The 14,707-nt window shown below is 46.5% G+C and overlaps 1 protein-coding gene across 1 annotated transcript in view; it reads left to right on the top strand.

Annotated features, from left to right (window-relative positions):
• The window catches only part of SGPL1 (sphingosine-1-phosphate lyase 1), a 744,463-nt gene that overhangs the window by 286,474 nt on the left and 443,282 nt on the right, over positions 1–14,707 (top strand). The window lies entirely within an intron of this gene.

Below are 14,707 nucleotides of genomic sequence, written 5' to 3'. Positions count from 1 at the left end.
AGGGGATTGTAAATTCAGCTTCCCCATTGCCTCTGCCAACGCAGCAGTAGCATCTAGCTACAATTACACATTGGCCCAGGCTAAATTAATTTCTTATCGCTTTTAATGCTGTGTACCTAAGTAGCCATGCACAATGTATATATTTTGCTACCCGATGCACAACATCTATATCGCCTGTGGATGTACAAACTGTCATGGCATCAATAGTACTACGGATAAGCAAGAAATAAAAAAATGGTTTCAAATAAGCACCCCTCAAAACCCTAAGTTCATCACATATGAACATAAAATGCAACTCTGTTTCCTTGGCACTTAAACAAAGGGGGCTAGTGCCTGAATTCACTTCTCCCCAATTCTTAGTAAAGGACGCAACCCCTCAGTGTGCCCAATCTAAACTCCAAATAAAGTGACCGTGCAAAGGATGGAGAAATGGCATCTAAGAGCAAGCAAGAGTGTTTTCAACATGGACTAAACATGGTAACTCTTTGTCACCCACAACTTTTAGGATGTGTTCTAGGGCCTCCCTTGATCTGGCTAGGCCCGGTCTACCCCACAACCTGACCCAATACATTACTGCTCTCAACAAAGCCTCATCTGCAATGGGGCATACATCTATCTCCATATGGAGTAGTGCATTTGTTTTTTTTCCTGTGGCAACATAAGCAAGTTTAAAAAGAAATGTGTTCAGCTTTATTAAGGGACTGTTTATTAACATATTCTCAAAAGTCTGCCCCATGCTGGGATGAAGGTTTTGGCCTGCTTTCTGTAAATTTCAAGTGCCGAGCATACTGCACCCAAGCCATTTCTGCAGAACGTTTCTTGCAGCTCTGGTATATTTTTCCAAGTTAGTACAAGCTCTGTCATCTTGGACTGACCATAGGGTGGGCTCGACAATCTAATGCCCAAGTTGTCGTAACTGGGTACTTGCTCCAACCTGCTGCCATCCACAGAGATATTTGACTCTCGGAATTTGGTATACTTTGGTGTAAAAGTCAAGATCTTGGTTTTTCCTCCATCTAACGATAAACCCAACTCCTTACATTTAAACAGAAATCGCTCCATGGTAGATTTTAAACCCATGGAAGAGGTGGAGAGATTTGTCACTACCCAGTTTTGGCAGATCCAGGCAGTGTTGCAGCGATTTCTCGAGTAATTGGTTTAAATACAAAAGAATAGCAGGGCAAGGACACAGCCCTGTCAAACACCTCTTGCAACCTCAACATGCGCTATGACCGCAACTGCCAACCCATAGCGTACCACTGCTTGATAGTCAAGGTAAAGTGCCTGTACAATGGAGTGGAGATGTTTACCATAGCAGCTTGCAAAGAACCCTGTCAAATGTTATTTTCAAATCCACAGATTGCATGAAGCTTGACTTTCTTGAGCACTATATATTTTTGCACTAGCAGGAATAGACGAAACCCCTGGTCCAAAATGCTTTTGCCAGACTGACCCCCAGCTTGGAGGTTATTAAACCACTTAATCAACCTAATCCTGGAGATGTGATATGATTGGGTATTAAGCACGTTGTAAATAACCTAAGGTTTCTAAGCGCAGGCCCAGGGACCGAACCTGTGGTGCTCCGTGTCGTCTTACTTCCAAGGCGAGCATGTTGCCCCTGAGCTATCCTCTTGAGACAAAATCTCAAAATGACTTCAGCAAATATCTTCCCTGAGCTATCTAATAGCGAAATAGGTCGCTAATTACCTGCGGTATCCATTTTCATTCCTACGGTTAAGGCAATATATGGTAACACAGAACGGTACTAGGAACAAATGTGGTCACTGAGGAGAATCCTCTCTTGAGTTACAAAAAACACACACATGCTGGCTGTCCCTAAAAGAACACCCTGTCCCTATTCTGTTGTTCTCTCCCTAGGAGCTTGGTGGTGCACCGCCTATCTAAAAGGGCTAGCGAGAGGGCTCTCCCTAACCAACAAGTATACACATACACCTTTAACGCTATATGCAATAGTCTCTTCCGTCTGTGACTAGGTACTGCTTCTAGGAATTTCTATCTATGTTTTAATCACCAAATAGTATAGTAATCCTGTCAATTCGGAACTTCTTCTGATCTTAATAAAACAATGAACCCTCTATGAAGGGAAAACAAAGAACCTAGAGGCATTGAGCCTGTCTAGTCAAAGGAGAAATTATGAACGTGCACTGGTTGTTGGATTTAGGCATCGTTATGCACATGCGAAGGCTCATGCACAGGTGGGTCGACCAGTTTCGATGACCATATGTATTGTCTCATCTTCAGGACCAGAGATTCTAAAAAGTAGGAGTGACTCTTTCTGTGGACCATCAACTGAGATCCTGGTGACCCCTCCATTCCCTAGGGGGAAACACAAAGGTAGATCAGAGGGGAAGTCTACCCTCTGTGGAGCACTTATACATATTAGTAACTGAGTGCTATAAGTGTGTAAATTCAAAGTCCCAAGACCAAATGGGGATGTTGTAAATGCAAGGACTACCTTGGGTGTCCTTAGATTGCACCAGACTGGAAAGGTGAAAGGGGAGCGTGGTGGAGGTGAGGGGGGGTAATACAGTATTTACCTGGAGTGATTGGGCCATGTTACAATCATGTGGTAAAGCCCACGTCCAAAATAGTGGTTGAAAACCTGCAAGGCGTTGTCCACTCATAGATGGAATAAGTCCTACCCTAGTCACGAGCCTCTGTAATCAGTGCTTCTCTAGGACTCTTTTTCACAGGGGCATCAATTTCTTGCCATACGTACTATGTGCAAAGCTGCATACAGAATCTGTGCGTTAGATATGGTAGCTAGATTCAATGGAATAAAAAGTACAAAGTACAAAAAATACATGTGGTGAGGTGGCATTATTCTTACCTCTTCTGAGCTAGAAGAGTGGTGCAGAAATGTCAACCTGCTTCGTTTTACGGCCGTGAATGCTTGTAATGTTCGGACCACAGGTCTAGTTCTGTTGCCGTTACTTTTACTTATTGTTATTATCTATTCCCATGTATTGCTCGTCCCTTGCCTCAACCCATGCACTTGTGCGATCTGAATGACACCTGGCCTAGTAGGATCGTTGTGTGTCCTCCCTTTGTTCCCCCTCCCTTGCCTTGTGCCTTGAAAAACTTGTGTATAGGTGCGTTATAAATGCTATATCTCATCAAGCAGACAAACCGTCAAGGTGTACAGTTAGTGCAGTGTCCAAGAGGTGGGGCTGCTCTTACAGAGACCACTCATTGGATGTGCTTGCCTGCTTTTCGATACCGCAGAGGTTTGTGAGGGCTAACAAAGCGTTGGATCTTCAAGCGGTGTGCCTGTTTCTGTGTGCGTCATGGCGAGCAACCCAATAATGTCCCTTTATCAAAGTTTATCAGTGGGCTTTTTACCAGTGCATGCTAATTTCCTACAACTTACTAATATCATACTTATCCCAACATTTTTGTCAATTTACAAAGTTTCACCTTAAACCTTTGCCATTTCCCACCTTTTTAACACTTGCATACACTTTTTGTACCCGTTTCCATTTTGTTTTTGCATTCGTCGACATCCACAAACATCTGAAGTCACTGTGGAACGAGCGAACAGCGTCACGTGACCGCATGCTCGCGCGCAGCATGATGTATTCGCGAGCACGTCCGCACTACGCGATCGGGTATGTGCTTTGTGGTCTTCTGATCAAGGAACCTTCAAGCTCAAAATTTTCCCTTTGCAAAGCTCCTACCACTATTCTTACTCATTATCTATTAACAATCTAGTAGAGAGCACATACTTGGAAGAATATTAGTAAAACTGCTATTTATCTTAAAAGTGCCATCCCTACTCCCCAAGAGCTAGCACCACCACTACCACCACCAGCTGGAGGACCTACACAACCAAAAAAGCGCAGTACTTCCAAAGGCGATGAAGAGGACAACAAAGGTGAGGTAGAGGAAGTACCTACCTCTAGCACCAAGAGAGAATCATGGGTGTGGCAGTTAGGAATGTACCAAAGGCTAAAGCTACCAAAGTGAAGTGCACGGAGTGCAACAGTGTACTCAATCGCAGACTACCAGGACAGTACTCCTATGGGACCACCTCCATGCGCCGCCACACCCATTTCAACCACTGCAATGCTCGCAAAGGCTTTTCTTTTCCTAGCAAGTAATAGGCGGTCTTCCTCATCCCATCTTCCTCAACCAATTCTGTAACCACAAAGCCTACTTCTGTGGGGCACATAATCCCACCAGCTACCTTGCAAGCAATAACAGAGGCTGTTGATCTATATCTTTCGAAGGCAACAGACCCCTGTATATACTGCAACACACCACTCTGCACGGGGGAGCATTTTCAAAGTGCTTTTGAAGCTGTAATCAAGGAGCATGAGAAACACTGCCCCGTAGCTTAGATATAACACATACACATCTTCTTCCCCTGTCCACCTGCCCCTCCATATTAGTGCTTGGTACCTCTTCAATCTGGTCCCTCCCCACCTTACATCCTAATCTCTCCTGCAAAAAAAATCAAACATCTCAAAAAAGGTTCCTGTAGGAACAACTTTTCACAGTAAAAAAAAATACAATTAAAAAATATCTTAGACTGTGCTTTACATTTCGAATGGATTGTGCCCTCCAACGTATTCCACATCTTTGACATGTAATGGTCACAGCTGTGCTGCTTCGGACTTTTTTTCGGTGGCGTCGGGTCAATGTCCCTCGAAGGCCTTGGTCGAGGGTGACGTCACTGGATGTTATAAATAGGACGCACGGCGCCCGTAGCCTCAGTTCCGTTTTTTCCGCAAACGTGTTTGCTTTGAGAACTTGGCGTACCTCGTGTGATCTTCTTTGAAGAAAATGTCTTCATCTTCTACCCCTACGACTCTGCGGTCTGGGTTTAAGACATGCCGGGACTGTAAGTCCAAAATGTCGATTACGGACCCGCATCGCATCTGCTTGTGGCGTCTGGGTGAAAGTCATTGACTGCCAAGGCCTTGCGGGACCGTTGGGGGAAGTTACAGGTAGGTCAGGTTTCTAAACCTCGAAAATCCAGAAAAGCTACGGGCATTTCCACCGACGATTCCAGGGGGACGCTTCTCGTCGGAAGGAGTCCCAGGGATCTCGATCCCAGAGTGGGTCCTGCCACTTGCCATCGTCTCGGCACTCCAGGAAGCGGCTTTACTGGTCACCTTCCCCATCCTTGTCGGATGATGGCTCTGTGAGGAAAGTGGCTTGTCCCACTAAATCCTCGACTCCTGAGGAGTGGGAGACATTCAGGGAGCAAATGCTGGTGATTTTTCAATCCCAGGTCACAGTTCCGTCCGCGCCTTCGGAAGAAGCCGGCAGGGAACGGTCTTGGTCCGAAGCTCGCGCGCCTTGGGGTCCAGGCACTTGGCGCGATAAACATCGGGAACAGTCGAGGTCCATTTCGGACATGGCTTCGGTGGATCACCAGAGACATGACTGATCCAGGTCTCTGTCTTCGTCCCCAGCGAAACAGCAGAAATCTGGAAAGGGCTCAAGGTCGGCATCAACACTGTTGATGCCGTGTCCGTCGAGTGCGGCTGTCGGAGCTTTGCCTTTGATCCAGTGCTTGGAGTCTTCAGCGCCATTGTCGATACCGAAGCCATCGGCGTCCTCAATGCCTTCGGGTCAATTTGCCCAGAATTTGCTGTTGGAGGCCCCTGGTACTGTGGAGCCTCTGAGAGATTATTTTTTTCCAAGACTGTGAGGCCTGCTGTGTACTCCAGGGCCGCTCCTGTCCCTAGTAAGGAGTTCTTTCATTCTCTGCATGATATTTATGAGGATGAGGAGAGGTCAGATAAGGAGCTTGAGCCTGTTGAAACTCATGAGGCTCCTGACATGGTCTGTTATGCAAAGTTTGAATGCAGTACCCTCTGGGAACACTACAAACAACTATGACTACAGGTATAGGTAACCCAACCTTTGGTATAAGCTTTTACTACACAGTTTTGGTAGCATGTTGAGCAGCCAGGCTTATCTCAAGAGGGGAAATGTGAGCTGTAGTGGAGTTGCACAGATTCACAGTTGGAGGTATTCAAATAAACTCTTACACTTGAGGTGTCTTGCATAAACAATGTATGAGTCAGTTATAAAGCCTTCTTCAGAAGGGAGCAACAGAATAGTAACACACAAATCTACTTCAATACTGTACACTTGAGTTTCTGAATCAGACAAGACCCTTTTGGGATGGCCCACATACACAACCCACACCCACAGGTGACTTCAGTAACAAGGTTGTTGGTGACATTAATACCTTACTGTTGGCATACAGAATACTCTCAATAGTTTGTAAAAGGCAAAGTTGTTAGAACACAAGAAATACACATTTTCTTAAGCAGGGCAAATCCTTTCAGGTAGCAAGAGCCGAGTCATTCAATTCAATAGGCTAAGCCAAAGTCAATAAGCAAAAGCCTTTGTATAGGATGTAGCACTTCAGGTAAGTAAATGGAAAAGTCTTTGCACAATTTCTTTGGAGTCTTTGATAAAAAGAAGAATCAAATGTAGGGGCACAAGTGGATTAGACTTGCGAGTTGCAGAAGTTCCAAGCACTTCCACAGTAAGAGGCAAGTTCTCTTAGACTAGTTTTACAGTACCTTAGTAAAGAAGAAAAGGATGCAGCGGAAGACTTCTGTTCCTGTACAGCTCTGCACATCACTGTTCCTGGGCCTCAGTCATGGCCACAAGAGGGAGGATGTCAAGGGACTCCTGCACTGTATTGGCACCGTCAAAGCTGGCAACCGGCAAACTTTACTTTCAGTGGCTGTTTCGTGTTTCAGCTCCTTGCGATACAGCAAATAGATATAAGCGCAGTTCCTGGCTGTCAAAGTGGACTTTCCTCACATCTGAGGTCCGGCACTCAACTGAGGGGGGGTCAGGCTTGGTCAGTCCTGCTTCGTGGGAGTCCAGAGGATCTTCCAAAAGCTTTCAGCCAGCTTACAAGCAACGCACACAATCTGGTGTGCCTCTCCCTGGCTCTACGGTTTCCTGCAGCACTCTGAGGAAATGCAACCAGCTCAGAGATGGATGTCTAGGTGGCTTACTTGGGAGTTAATTGGTCCCACCAACTCGAAAGGAGAAGTCGTCCTTGCAGGGCTTCTCTGTCGATGCAAACTTGACGATTTGGACAGTCCAGGAGTTGCAGCAGCCGTCCAGTGGTCGACTCTGCCTTCCAAGCCAAGAGACTTGCCTTTAATTCAGTTCGCTCTCATTCATTCCAGCCTAGCTGCCACTCACCCAGCAGGGTGCCGGACAGTCAGCTAGCCCATCGTCAGAGTGCATTTGGGTCTCCTAGGAGACTAAGCACAGGGAGTTTCCTGCCTACCCAGACACTCTGGCGCCTGAGGCGGGTTTTACTCCTGAAGCCTGCCAAAGGCGAATGAATAAAGAGACCAAACTTGGTTTGGCGCGCAGAGAAAATCTAGAAGGACCTTTCCACAGAGAAATGGTGAAAAAAGACGACCGGGGACAATTTTAACAAAGGCTGCTCAGCGGCATTTTGAAAAACATGGCTCCTGCGATTTAATGTTACCGGAGATGCGAACAGTTCGCGGTCGGGGTAAACTATGGTAGTTCATTGCAAAACCACTGCCACCAGCCATTCTGAGAGGAAAGGGTAACATGAATGCTACATGAGTAACTAGACACAGGGGATACTAAGTAACCCCTCCAGCACTCTATTGTAAGATAGGGTGTGCTTGGTCTAGAATTTTACAGGACTAAGAAGTCAATTTCACTCCACTGTTCTGGAAAACAGTATTTGATCCCAGAGAAGGTATTTAAACCTTGGGAAATCTGAAAGACTTCCCTGTGTTACTGCACTTAAGGTGCTTTGTGACACAATTGTAAAAGATGCCTATGGAGTTGGTTAGACTCCATAACCAAAAAGAAACGGTGTATAAAATCGCATTAAAATACATGAGAGAGTTTGGGGAAAAACGGTCTCACTCTCTCCAGGTTAAAATAAAATCAAGTACTCAAGATACAGCAAAGTTGCTGGGGGTCTCTAAGGTGGAGGGAAATTAGCAAACTTTTATCATTCCCCCCCAACAGTCTTTTCTGAAGATGGTCAGTTGGAGGAGTTGCGTCAGTCGGTACATGCCGCCAGTGGCCTTGGCACATCTCCTGAAGTGTAGTTTGGTAGGCCAGAGCCTGTGGTTCATGCTGAATCCTCCTATAGGAGGTTCATGTCTAGAGTTAGTGTCTCTGGTGGTCTGGTCTTCCGGTTGCATTTGATCGGGATGACCTGACTGATATTTTGGATCAGGGTCCGTCCACTGACCCAGTGTTGCCTTTTCATTAGGCATTGCAAAAAAGGGTGGTGGTTGCTTGGCAGACCCGAGAGCCTCTTCTGGTGGTCAACAAGTTGTTGACTAAGAAATACCACCCATCCAGTAGCGACCCCAGCTACCTATCCACTTACCCCACTCCTGAGAGTTTTGTGGTTCAGGTGGCTACGGCCACCTCGCGGCAGGAGGCGTACCCTACCATCCCTCCTGATAGGGACGACAAGTGCTTCGATGGTTGGGCACGCAAGGTATTTTCTGCTGGGAGTATGGCACTGAAGTTGACCAACTCCACTTGTGCCTTGGCAAGGTTTTCACACACTGTGTGGAATTGCCTCTCTAGCAGCTGAGCATATCCCAGAGGGGGAAGAAAGGGATGGGTTCCTTGCTCTTGGGCAAGGATGCCATGTGTGAATCCCTTCAGTCTGGGTTTGATACGGCTGATGGTGTTAGCTGGTCCATGGCTGCAAGCACCTTGATCTCGGAATTCGGGGTTTGCTCCGGTTGTGCAAGCCCGTCTTGAACATGCCCTTTGATGGCTCTCATTTGTTTGGCCGCAAGGCTGACGGGAGCCTTGAGAGGTTGCAGACCTCCAAAGCTGCTGCTAAATCTTTGGGTGAAGCTGTGCGTCAACCTCCGCCTTTTCGTCATAGGGGATAACAGTGGAGGGGGGGGGGTTCCTTTTCGTTACTACTCCTCTTTTGGTAGAACGAGAGGAGCCGCTAATCAAAGGGGCCACCAACAAGGTATCTGTGGTGGACGGGGGAAATAGGTGCCAAAGCCGCTCAGGCAGCTGCCTCTTTGCCTTCAGGCGCTGCCACAACTGCTCCAAAACAGCGGTCGGTCTCGCAGAATCTTCTGTGGTGGACCAGCGATGGAAATCTGATGAAGGGGGAACTAATGTGGTAGCCGTGGCCGTAGGTGAAAGGGATGGGTTCCTTGCTCTTGGGCAAGGATGCCATGTGTGAATCCCTTCAGTCTGGGTTTGATACGGCTGATAGTGTTAGCTGGTCCATGGCTGCAAGCACCTTGATCTCGGAATTCGGGGTTTGCTCCGGTTGTGCAAGCCCGTCTTGAACATGCCCTTTGATGGCTCTCATTTGTTTGGCAGCAAGGCTGACGAGAGCCTTGAGAGGTTGCAGACCTCCAAAGCTGCTGCTAAATCTTTGGGTGAAGCTGTGCGTCAACCTCCGCCTTTTCGTCATAGGGGATAACAGTGGAGGGGGGGGGTTCCTTTTCGTTACTACTCCTCTTTTGGTAGACCGAGAGGAGCCGCTAATCAAAGGGGCCACCAACAAGGTATCTGTGGTGGACGGGGGAAATAGGTGCCAAAGCCGCTCAGGCAGCTGCCTCTTTGCCTTCAGGCGCTGCCACAACTGCTCCAAAACAGCGGTCGGTCTCGCAGAATCTTCTGTGGTGGACCAGCGATGGAAATCTGATGAAGGGGTAACTAATGTGGTAGCCGTGGCCGTAGGTGACGGACGCTTCCCCTCACAGGATGGGGAGCTCATGCCAATGATCTGACCGCCAGCGTTGTTGGTTCCCGTCAGAGTCCAAACTCCACATCAACCTGTTGGGGCTGAGGGCCATCAGGTTGGCCGTGAAGGATTTTCTGCCGTCTGTGCGGGGGAAGAGTGTACGGATCATGATGGACAACACAGTGGCCATGCATTACCTCAGCAAAAAAGGGGGTGGGGACAGGGTCACTTCCGCTGTACAGAGAGGCAATGCAGCTCTGGTTCTGGGCGATACAGCAAGGAATATCACTATCGGCAGTTCATCTAGCTGGACAGGAGAATGTGGCGGCGGACGCTCTGAGCAGGCAGAGCATGGTCTCCCACGAGTGGGAATTGGCTCAGGAATTCCTTCTGGAGATCTTTGACCTTTGGGGAAGCCCTCAAATGGATCTGTTCGTGATCGGTGCCAACCGGGAGTGCAAGAGGTTTTGCTCAAGGGAATTTCCTCTGGGAGAAGCCTTGGGGAATGCATTTGTCATGGATTGGTCATTCCCATATCTGTACGCATTTCCTCCGGTACTCATCATTCCTCAGGTGCTAAGGAGGTTGCAGAGGTTCAGATCCCACATGATCCGGATTGGGCCAGGAGAGCATTGTATCCAGACCTTCTAGAAATGTCCATCTGTCCTCCACGCCGTCTTTCCTCTCGCGGGATATAAGGATTGGGACCTCCCGGATGACGTGATGGAGGTGTTGATTTCGGCCAGACGGCCGGCAACCAAATCCCTGTACCGTTGCCATAAGTTTTGCGACTGGTGCTGAGGAAACAATGTCGATACTTTTCAGTGTTCCATTCCGATGGTTCTTTCTTTCTTACTTTCTTTGGCCCACAGGGGTCTTGAAGTGGGTACCATTAAAGGTTATCTGGCGGCGCTGTCTATTTTCAAGCGCTCCTCTGAAGAATGTTATTTTAGGATTCCTTTAATTGTTTAATTTCCTAATTTCTAAAAGGGCTCACGAATGTGTTCCCGCCGTCCCCGTTTCAGGTGCTGGTTTGGGATCTGAATTTGATCTTGAAATTCCTGATGGGGGCTCTGTTTGAACCACTGCACTCTTGTCCTTTGAGGCTGTTGTCTTTCAAGACGATTTTCTTGGTTGCAGTTACATCTGTTCACTGAGTGAGTGCATGGCAGGCACTTTCATCTAAGCCACCCTTTACTGTGTTCCACAAGGATAGAGTGCATTGACGGTACGTCCGTCCTTACTATCTAAGGTAGTGTCTGAGTTTCATCTGACCCAGAAAGTGGTACTTAGCCTCCCCTCATCCTGGTAATGAAGAGGAGAGACTTCATAGATTGCACCCTAGGCGAGTTTTGAGCTTTTACATCTCTAGGATGTTCAGGGTCAGAGTGGACGACCACCTTTTTGTGGGATTCACTGGGCACCAATTGGGCCAGGCTGTTAATAAACAGACCTTGTCCAGGTGGATTGTCCTCACCCTTTCTGAATGTTACAGATTGGCGGGCAAGGAAACTCCAGAGGGGTTGAGAGCTCAATCCACTAGGGGCGTGGCTACATCATCCGCCCTGCAGCAGGGAGTTCCCGTTAAGAATATTTGTGACGTAGCAATATGGTATTCCATCCACACCTTTGTCAAGCATTACTCCCTGGATACGCTCCATGGTCAGGATATGGCCTTTGGTAAAGCGGTGCTTTATTCTACCATCTTATTGGTTATTCTAAATTCTTCCTTTCACTGATACTTCTTTGGGAGTCTGTCAAAGATGTGGAATACGATGGAGGACACAATCCATTCGAAGAACAAGTTACTTACCAACTGGTAAAGTTCTTTCGACTGGATGTTCATCCAGCGTATTCCACATTGCGCTCCCAGCCTGCCCCTCTGAAGAATTTCCTATGCTATTGCAGCTTCCGTTCCCACAAGGCTATGTGCAGTCAAGTAGTCATGGTGTACAACCAGGTTCCACGTTCTGGAGGAAAAAACATAAACTGAGGCTACGGTGCAGTGCGTCCTATTTATAACATCCGGTGACATCACCCTCGACGGAATCCTTTGAGGGACATCGACCCGACGTAGGACGCCCTCTGTCTAAAAAATGTCCAAAGCAGCATAGCTGTGGACATTACAAGTCAAAGATGTGGAATACGTTCGAAAGAACTTTACCAGTTGGTAAGTAACTTGTTCTTCTCAGTAAAGTACATACTCAATAAGATTTTTCCAACATTGCCAGTAGCATTTTGTGTTATGCTAATGGGAATAATGTGGAGTTCATCCCCTGTTCTGGTACAGGGGATAACGGCCCGCCACAACAAGGTATCGGCCCAAGCGAAGCGAGGGCGGATAACTAGGGCTCCGGACCTTTCTTCCCCGTTCCAGTCCCTGCAATGGGGGTGAATGCCATTACCACTCTGGGTTGCCAAAGCCGTAACCTAGGGTGCTAAAAAGAAATCTTCCTAGACTAGATCCTTTTCCAAGATGGCTACCATGGAAAGGGAAGGCCAGGCTCCATACATATATCAACTGGGGAGTAACAGATTACATACAGAGCCCCTCCTCCCTTTCCATGGCAGCCTGCAGAAAGCGAAGAGAAAACCCTATGACCATATTACCATGAGCATTTTTTTCCCTTTCAAATCTATCCCAATTTAAAAAAATGTTACATATAGCTGGTCCCTGGTGGACATGGCCACTTTTTCCCCATTGGCTGTCCCTCGTGGTCATGGGCAATAGCCAGATTGTCTGGGTCATGACCTTATGCCATGACCCGGCCAATCTGGCCACTGCTCATGGCCACAGGCTATACCTCAATCACCAAAGGTATTTCACTATTTTTTGTACCTGCACTATGACACTTGTCAAACAATAAAACACGGATTAATTTGCAAAACCATGCTTTTAGGTCCTTGACAATGCTCCTTGCATGAATTTGCTGGAAATACGCCCATGTTTTATTTTTTCAAGTGTCAAAATGTGCATACATACAATAGTCCTACAACTTAGTCCCCTCTTGAGAAAATCCAACCATACTTTACAAAAACATTTATATCGAGATCTAAAATCTTTTTGCAGAAGTTTGTGTATGTTCGTCAAATGCCACCACATTTATAAGCCTTTACATTATTTTGGGACTCCCTCTAATTTTGTTCCATCTTGACAAAAAAGCTTCTCCCTTTCCAAAACAATTCAGTCTGGTCTAGAATAAAATTCCAAAATGTCATGCAGTTTCATTGAGTGGCGCCAAGCCATCCAAAAACTGCTTTAAACCAACCCTGTAATGCAGAAATAGGCATAGATGTCCCTGAACATCTGAAGTGTTCGCGAATATCACATGAAGAACACAGGAAAGTACCCGAACATCCGGAAGGTTCGCATAACTCTGGGATGAAAAACACCAATTGTTGGGCTTCTTACAGCCATATCCCATCCTCATCACCCCTCACTTCCCCAGAGATTTTGAGTTTGACAAGTGCAATGTTGTGTTTTTAATGTTTTTACCGCGATGTTTTCAAATCAAACATGGCGGGCTTTTCCAAAAATCTGACACACTTTTCACCATTCAATCAGTGGGCAAGGTCTGATGTCCACAGACATTGTCACCCTCTAGGCCACACCGATGCCTTTCCGCGGACCGAACAGGGAAGTGAGTCAGAACCCAGATATCTCAGATTTCTTTTAACCTAATTTTGGGCAGTTTTTTTCAATAAAATACTGGGTGGATTTACACCAAATTTACAAAAGCACACTTTCGGGACCAAGCCGCTGCTCCTGCTGCAAATTTGGTGAAAATCCGTCCAGCGGTTCAGGCGGTAGACATGAGCAAAAAAATGTTCCCATTGCATCTGTGGAAAAAACAGAAATGTTGGGACCCTCACCTATAACTTTGCCCCCCCCCCTTGACAAAACCTCACTAAACTTCACAGAATCAATGTGACGGGCCATAAACTTTTTTGCAAAGTTTGGTAAGTATTCATCGGGGGGGGGGGAGCTGGGTGGGCGGCAGGGGGCAAAGTTATAAGCTGCCCAAAAAAGTTCTCTTTATATGGGTTGAGCAACTTGACCATAACTTGACTTTCTTCTCATAGATTGCTGCATTGAAAAGGCGTAAAAGCCCTGGGGACCAACTGAGTGGTTATTCTTTAAAAAGGTCAATAGGAATTCTATTTGGCCCAGGTGCTTTTCAGCTCTTCCGAGTCTTGATTTCCTCAAGGATCTCTTAAAGATTACTTTCAAAGACAGCCCCCTCCTCTTCCTCTTGGCCCTCCTCTCGGGATAAACTAGCTCGCATCCTGCGTGCTCTATGCTCTGGGCTGGAACCATACAGCTCAGAAAAATGGCAAAGCCATGCATCTGCACTGATGATAGAAAAATATTGCATTACCATTAACTACTTTTCCTGCAACCAGTTTCCAAAATGTAGTTGGGTCACCCCTCTCCATAGAATACTAGTTTGTCTCATTTGGATTTTAAAAATGCATCTTTTCCTTGATGATTTTGTAGGAAGCTCTATAGGTACAGAGCAAATTCTTGAACACGGGGCTGTAAGGGGTCAAAAATGTGACAACTTGATAAAGGGTTTTCACAAGAAGCCATTTTATAAACTTAAAATTTTCTTAACACCCGGGTTGGATCCCTGTCCCCAGGATCAAGATAGCATTTCCAACATAAAGGTTCCAATTGATTAAGTTCACTTCAATAATCGGGCTCTACTTAAAAAAGTAACGTGCAAACTGTTGAGCCAATAACCACACCAGCAGGGTTCCTTGGTAGGTTTATTAGCATTTAACAAGACATATATTTAAGACCCCCAACCTGTAAAGCAGCCCTCACCAACTGATCAACTTTGAGCACAAACAGTAATGGGGATTCTAACATCAGAATGCTCTGACGTCATAAGCTCATAACATTCTACCAGATATAATACAAAGCACTGTAAATAGAATAAGTATTCACTTAACACACCCCCCTCCCTTATT

Source organism: Ambystoma mexicanum, chromosome 8 (assembly GCF_040938575.1).
Source record: "Ambystoma mexicanum isolate Mex_15411 chromosome 8, UKY_AmexF1_1, whole genome shotgun sequence".
Lineage (NCBI taxonomy): Eukaryota > Metazoa > Chordata > Amphibia > Caudata > Ambystomatidae > Ambystoma > Ambystoma mexicanum.
Note: the sequence above shows the minus strand (reverse complement) of the source record. Positions and strands in the feature narration are given on the sequence as shown.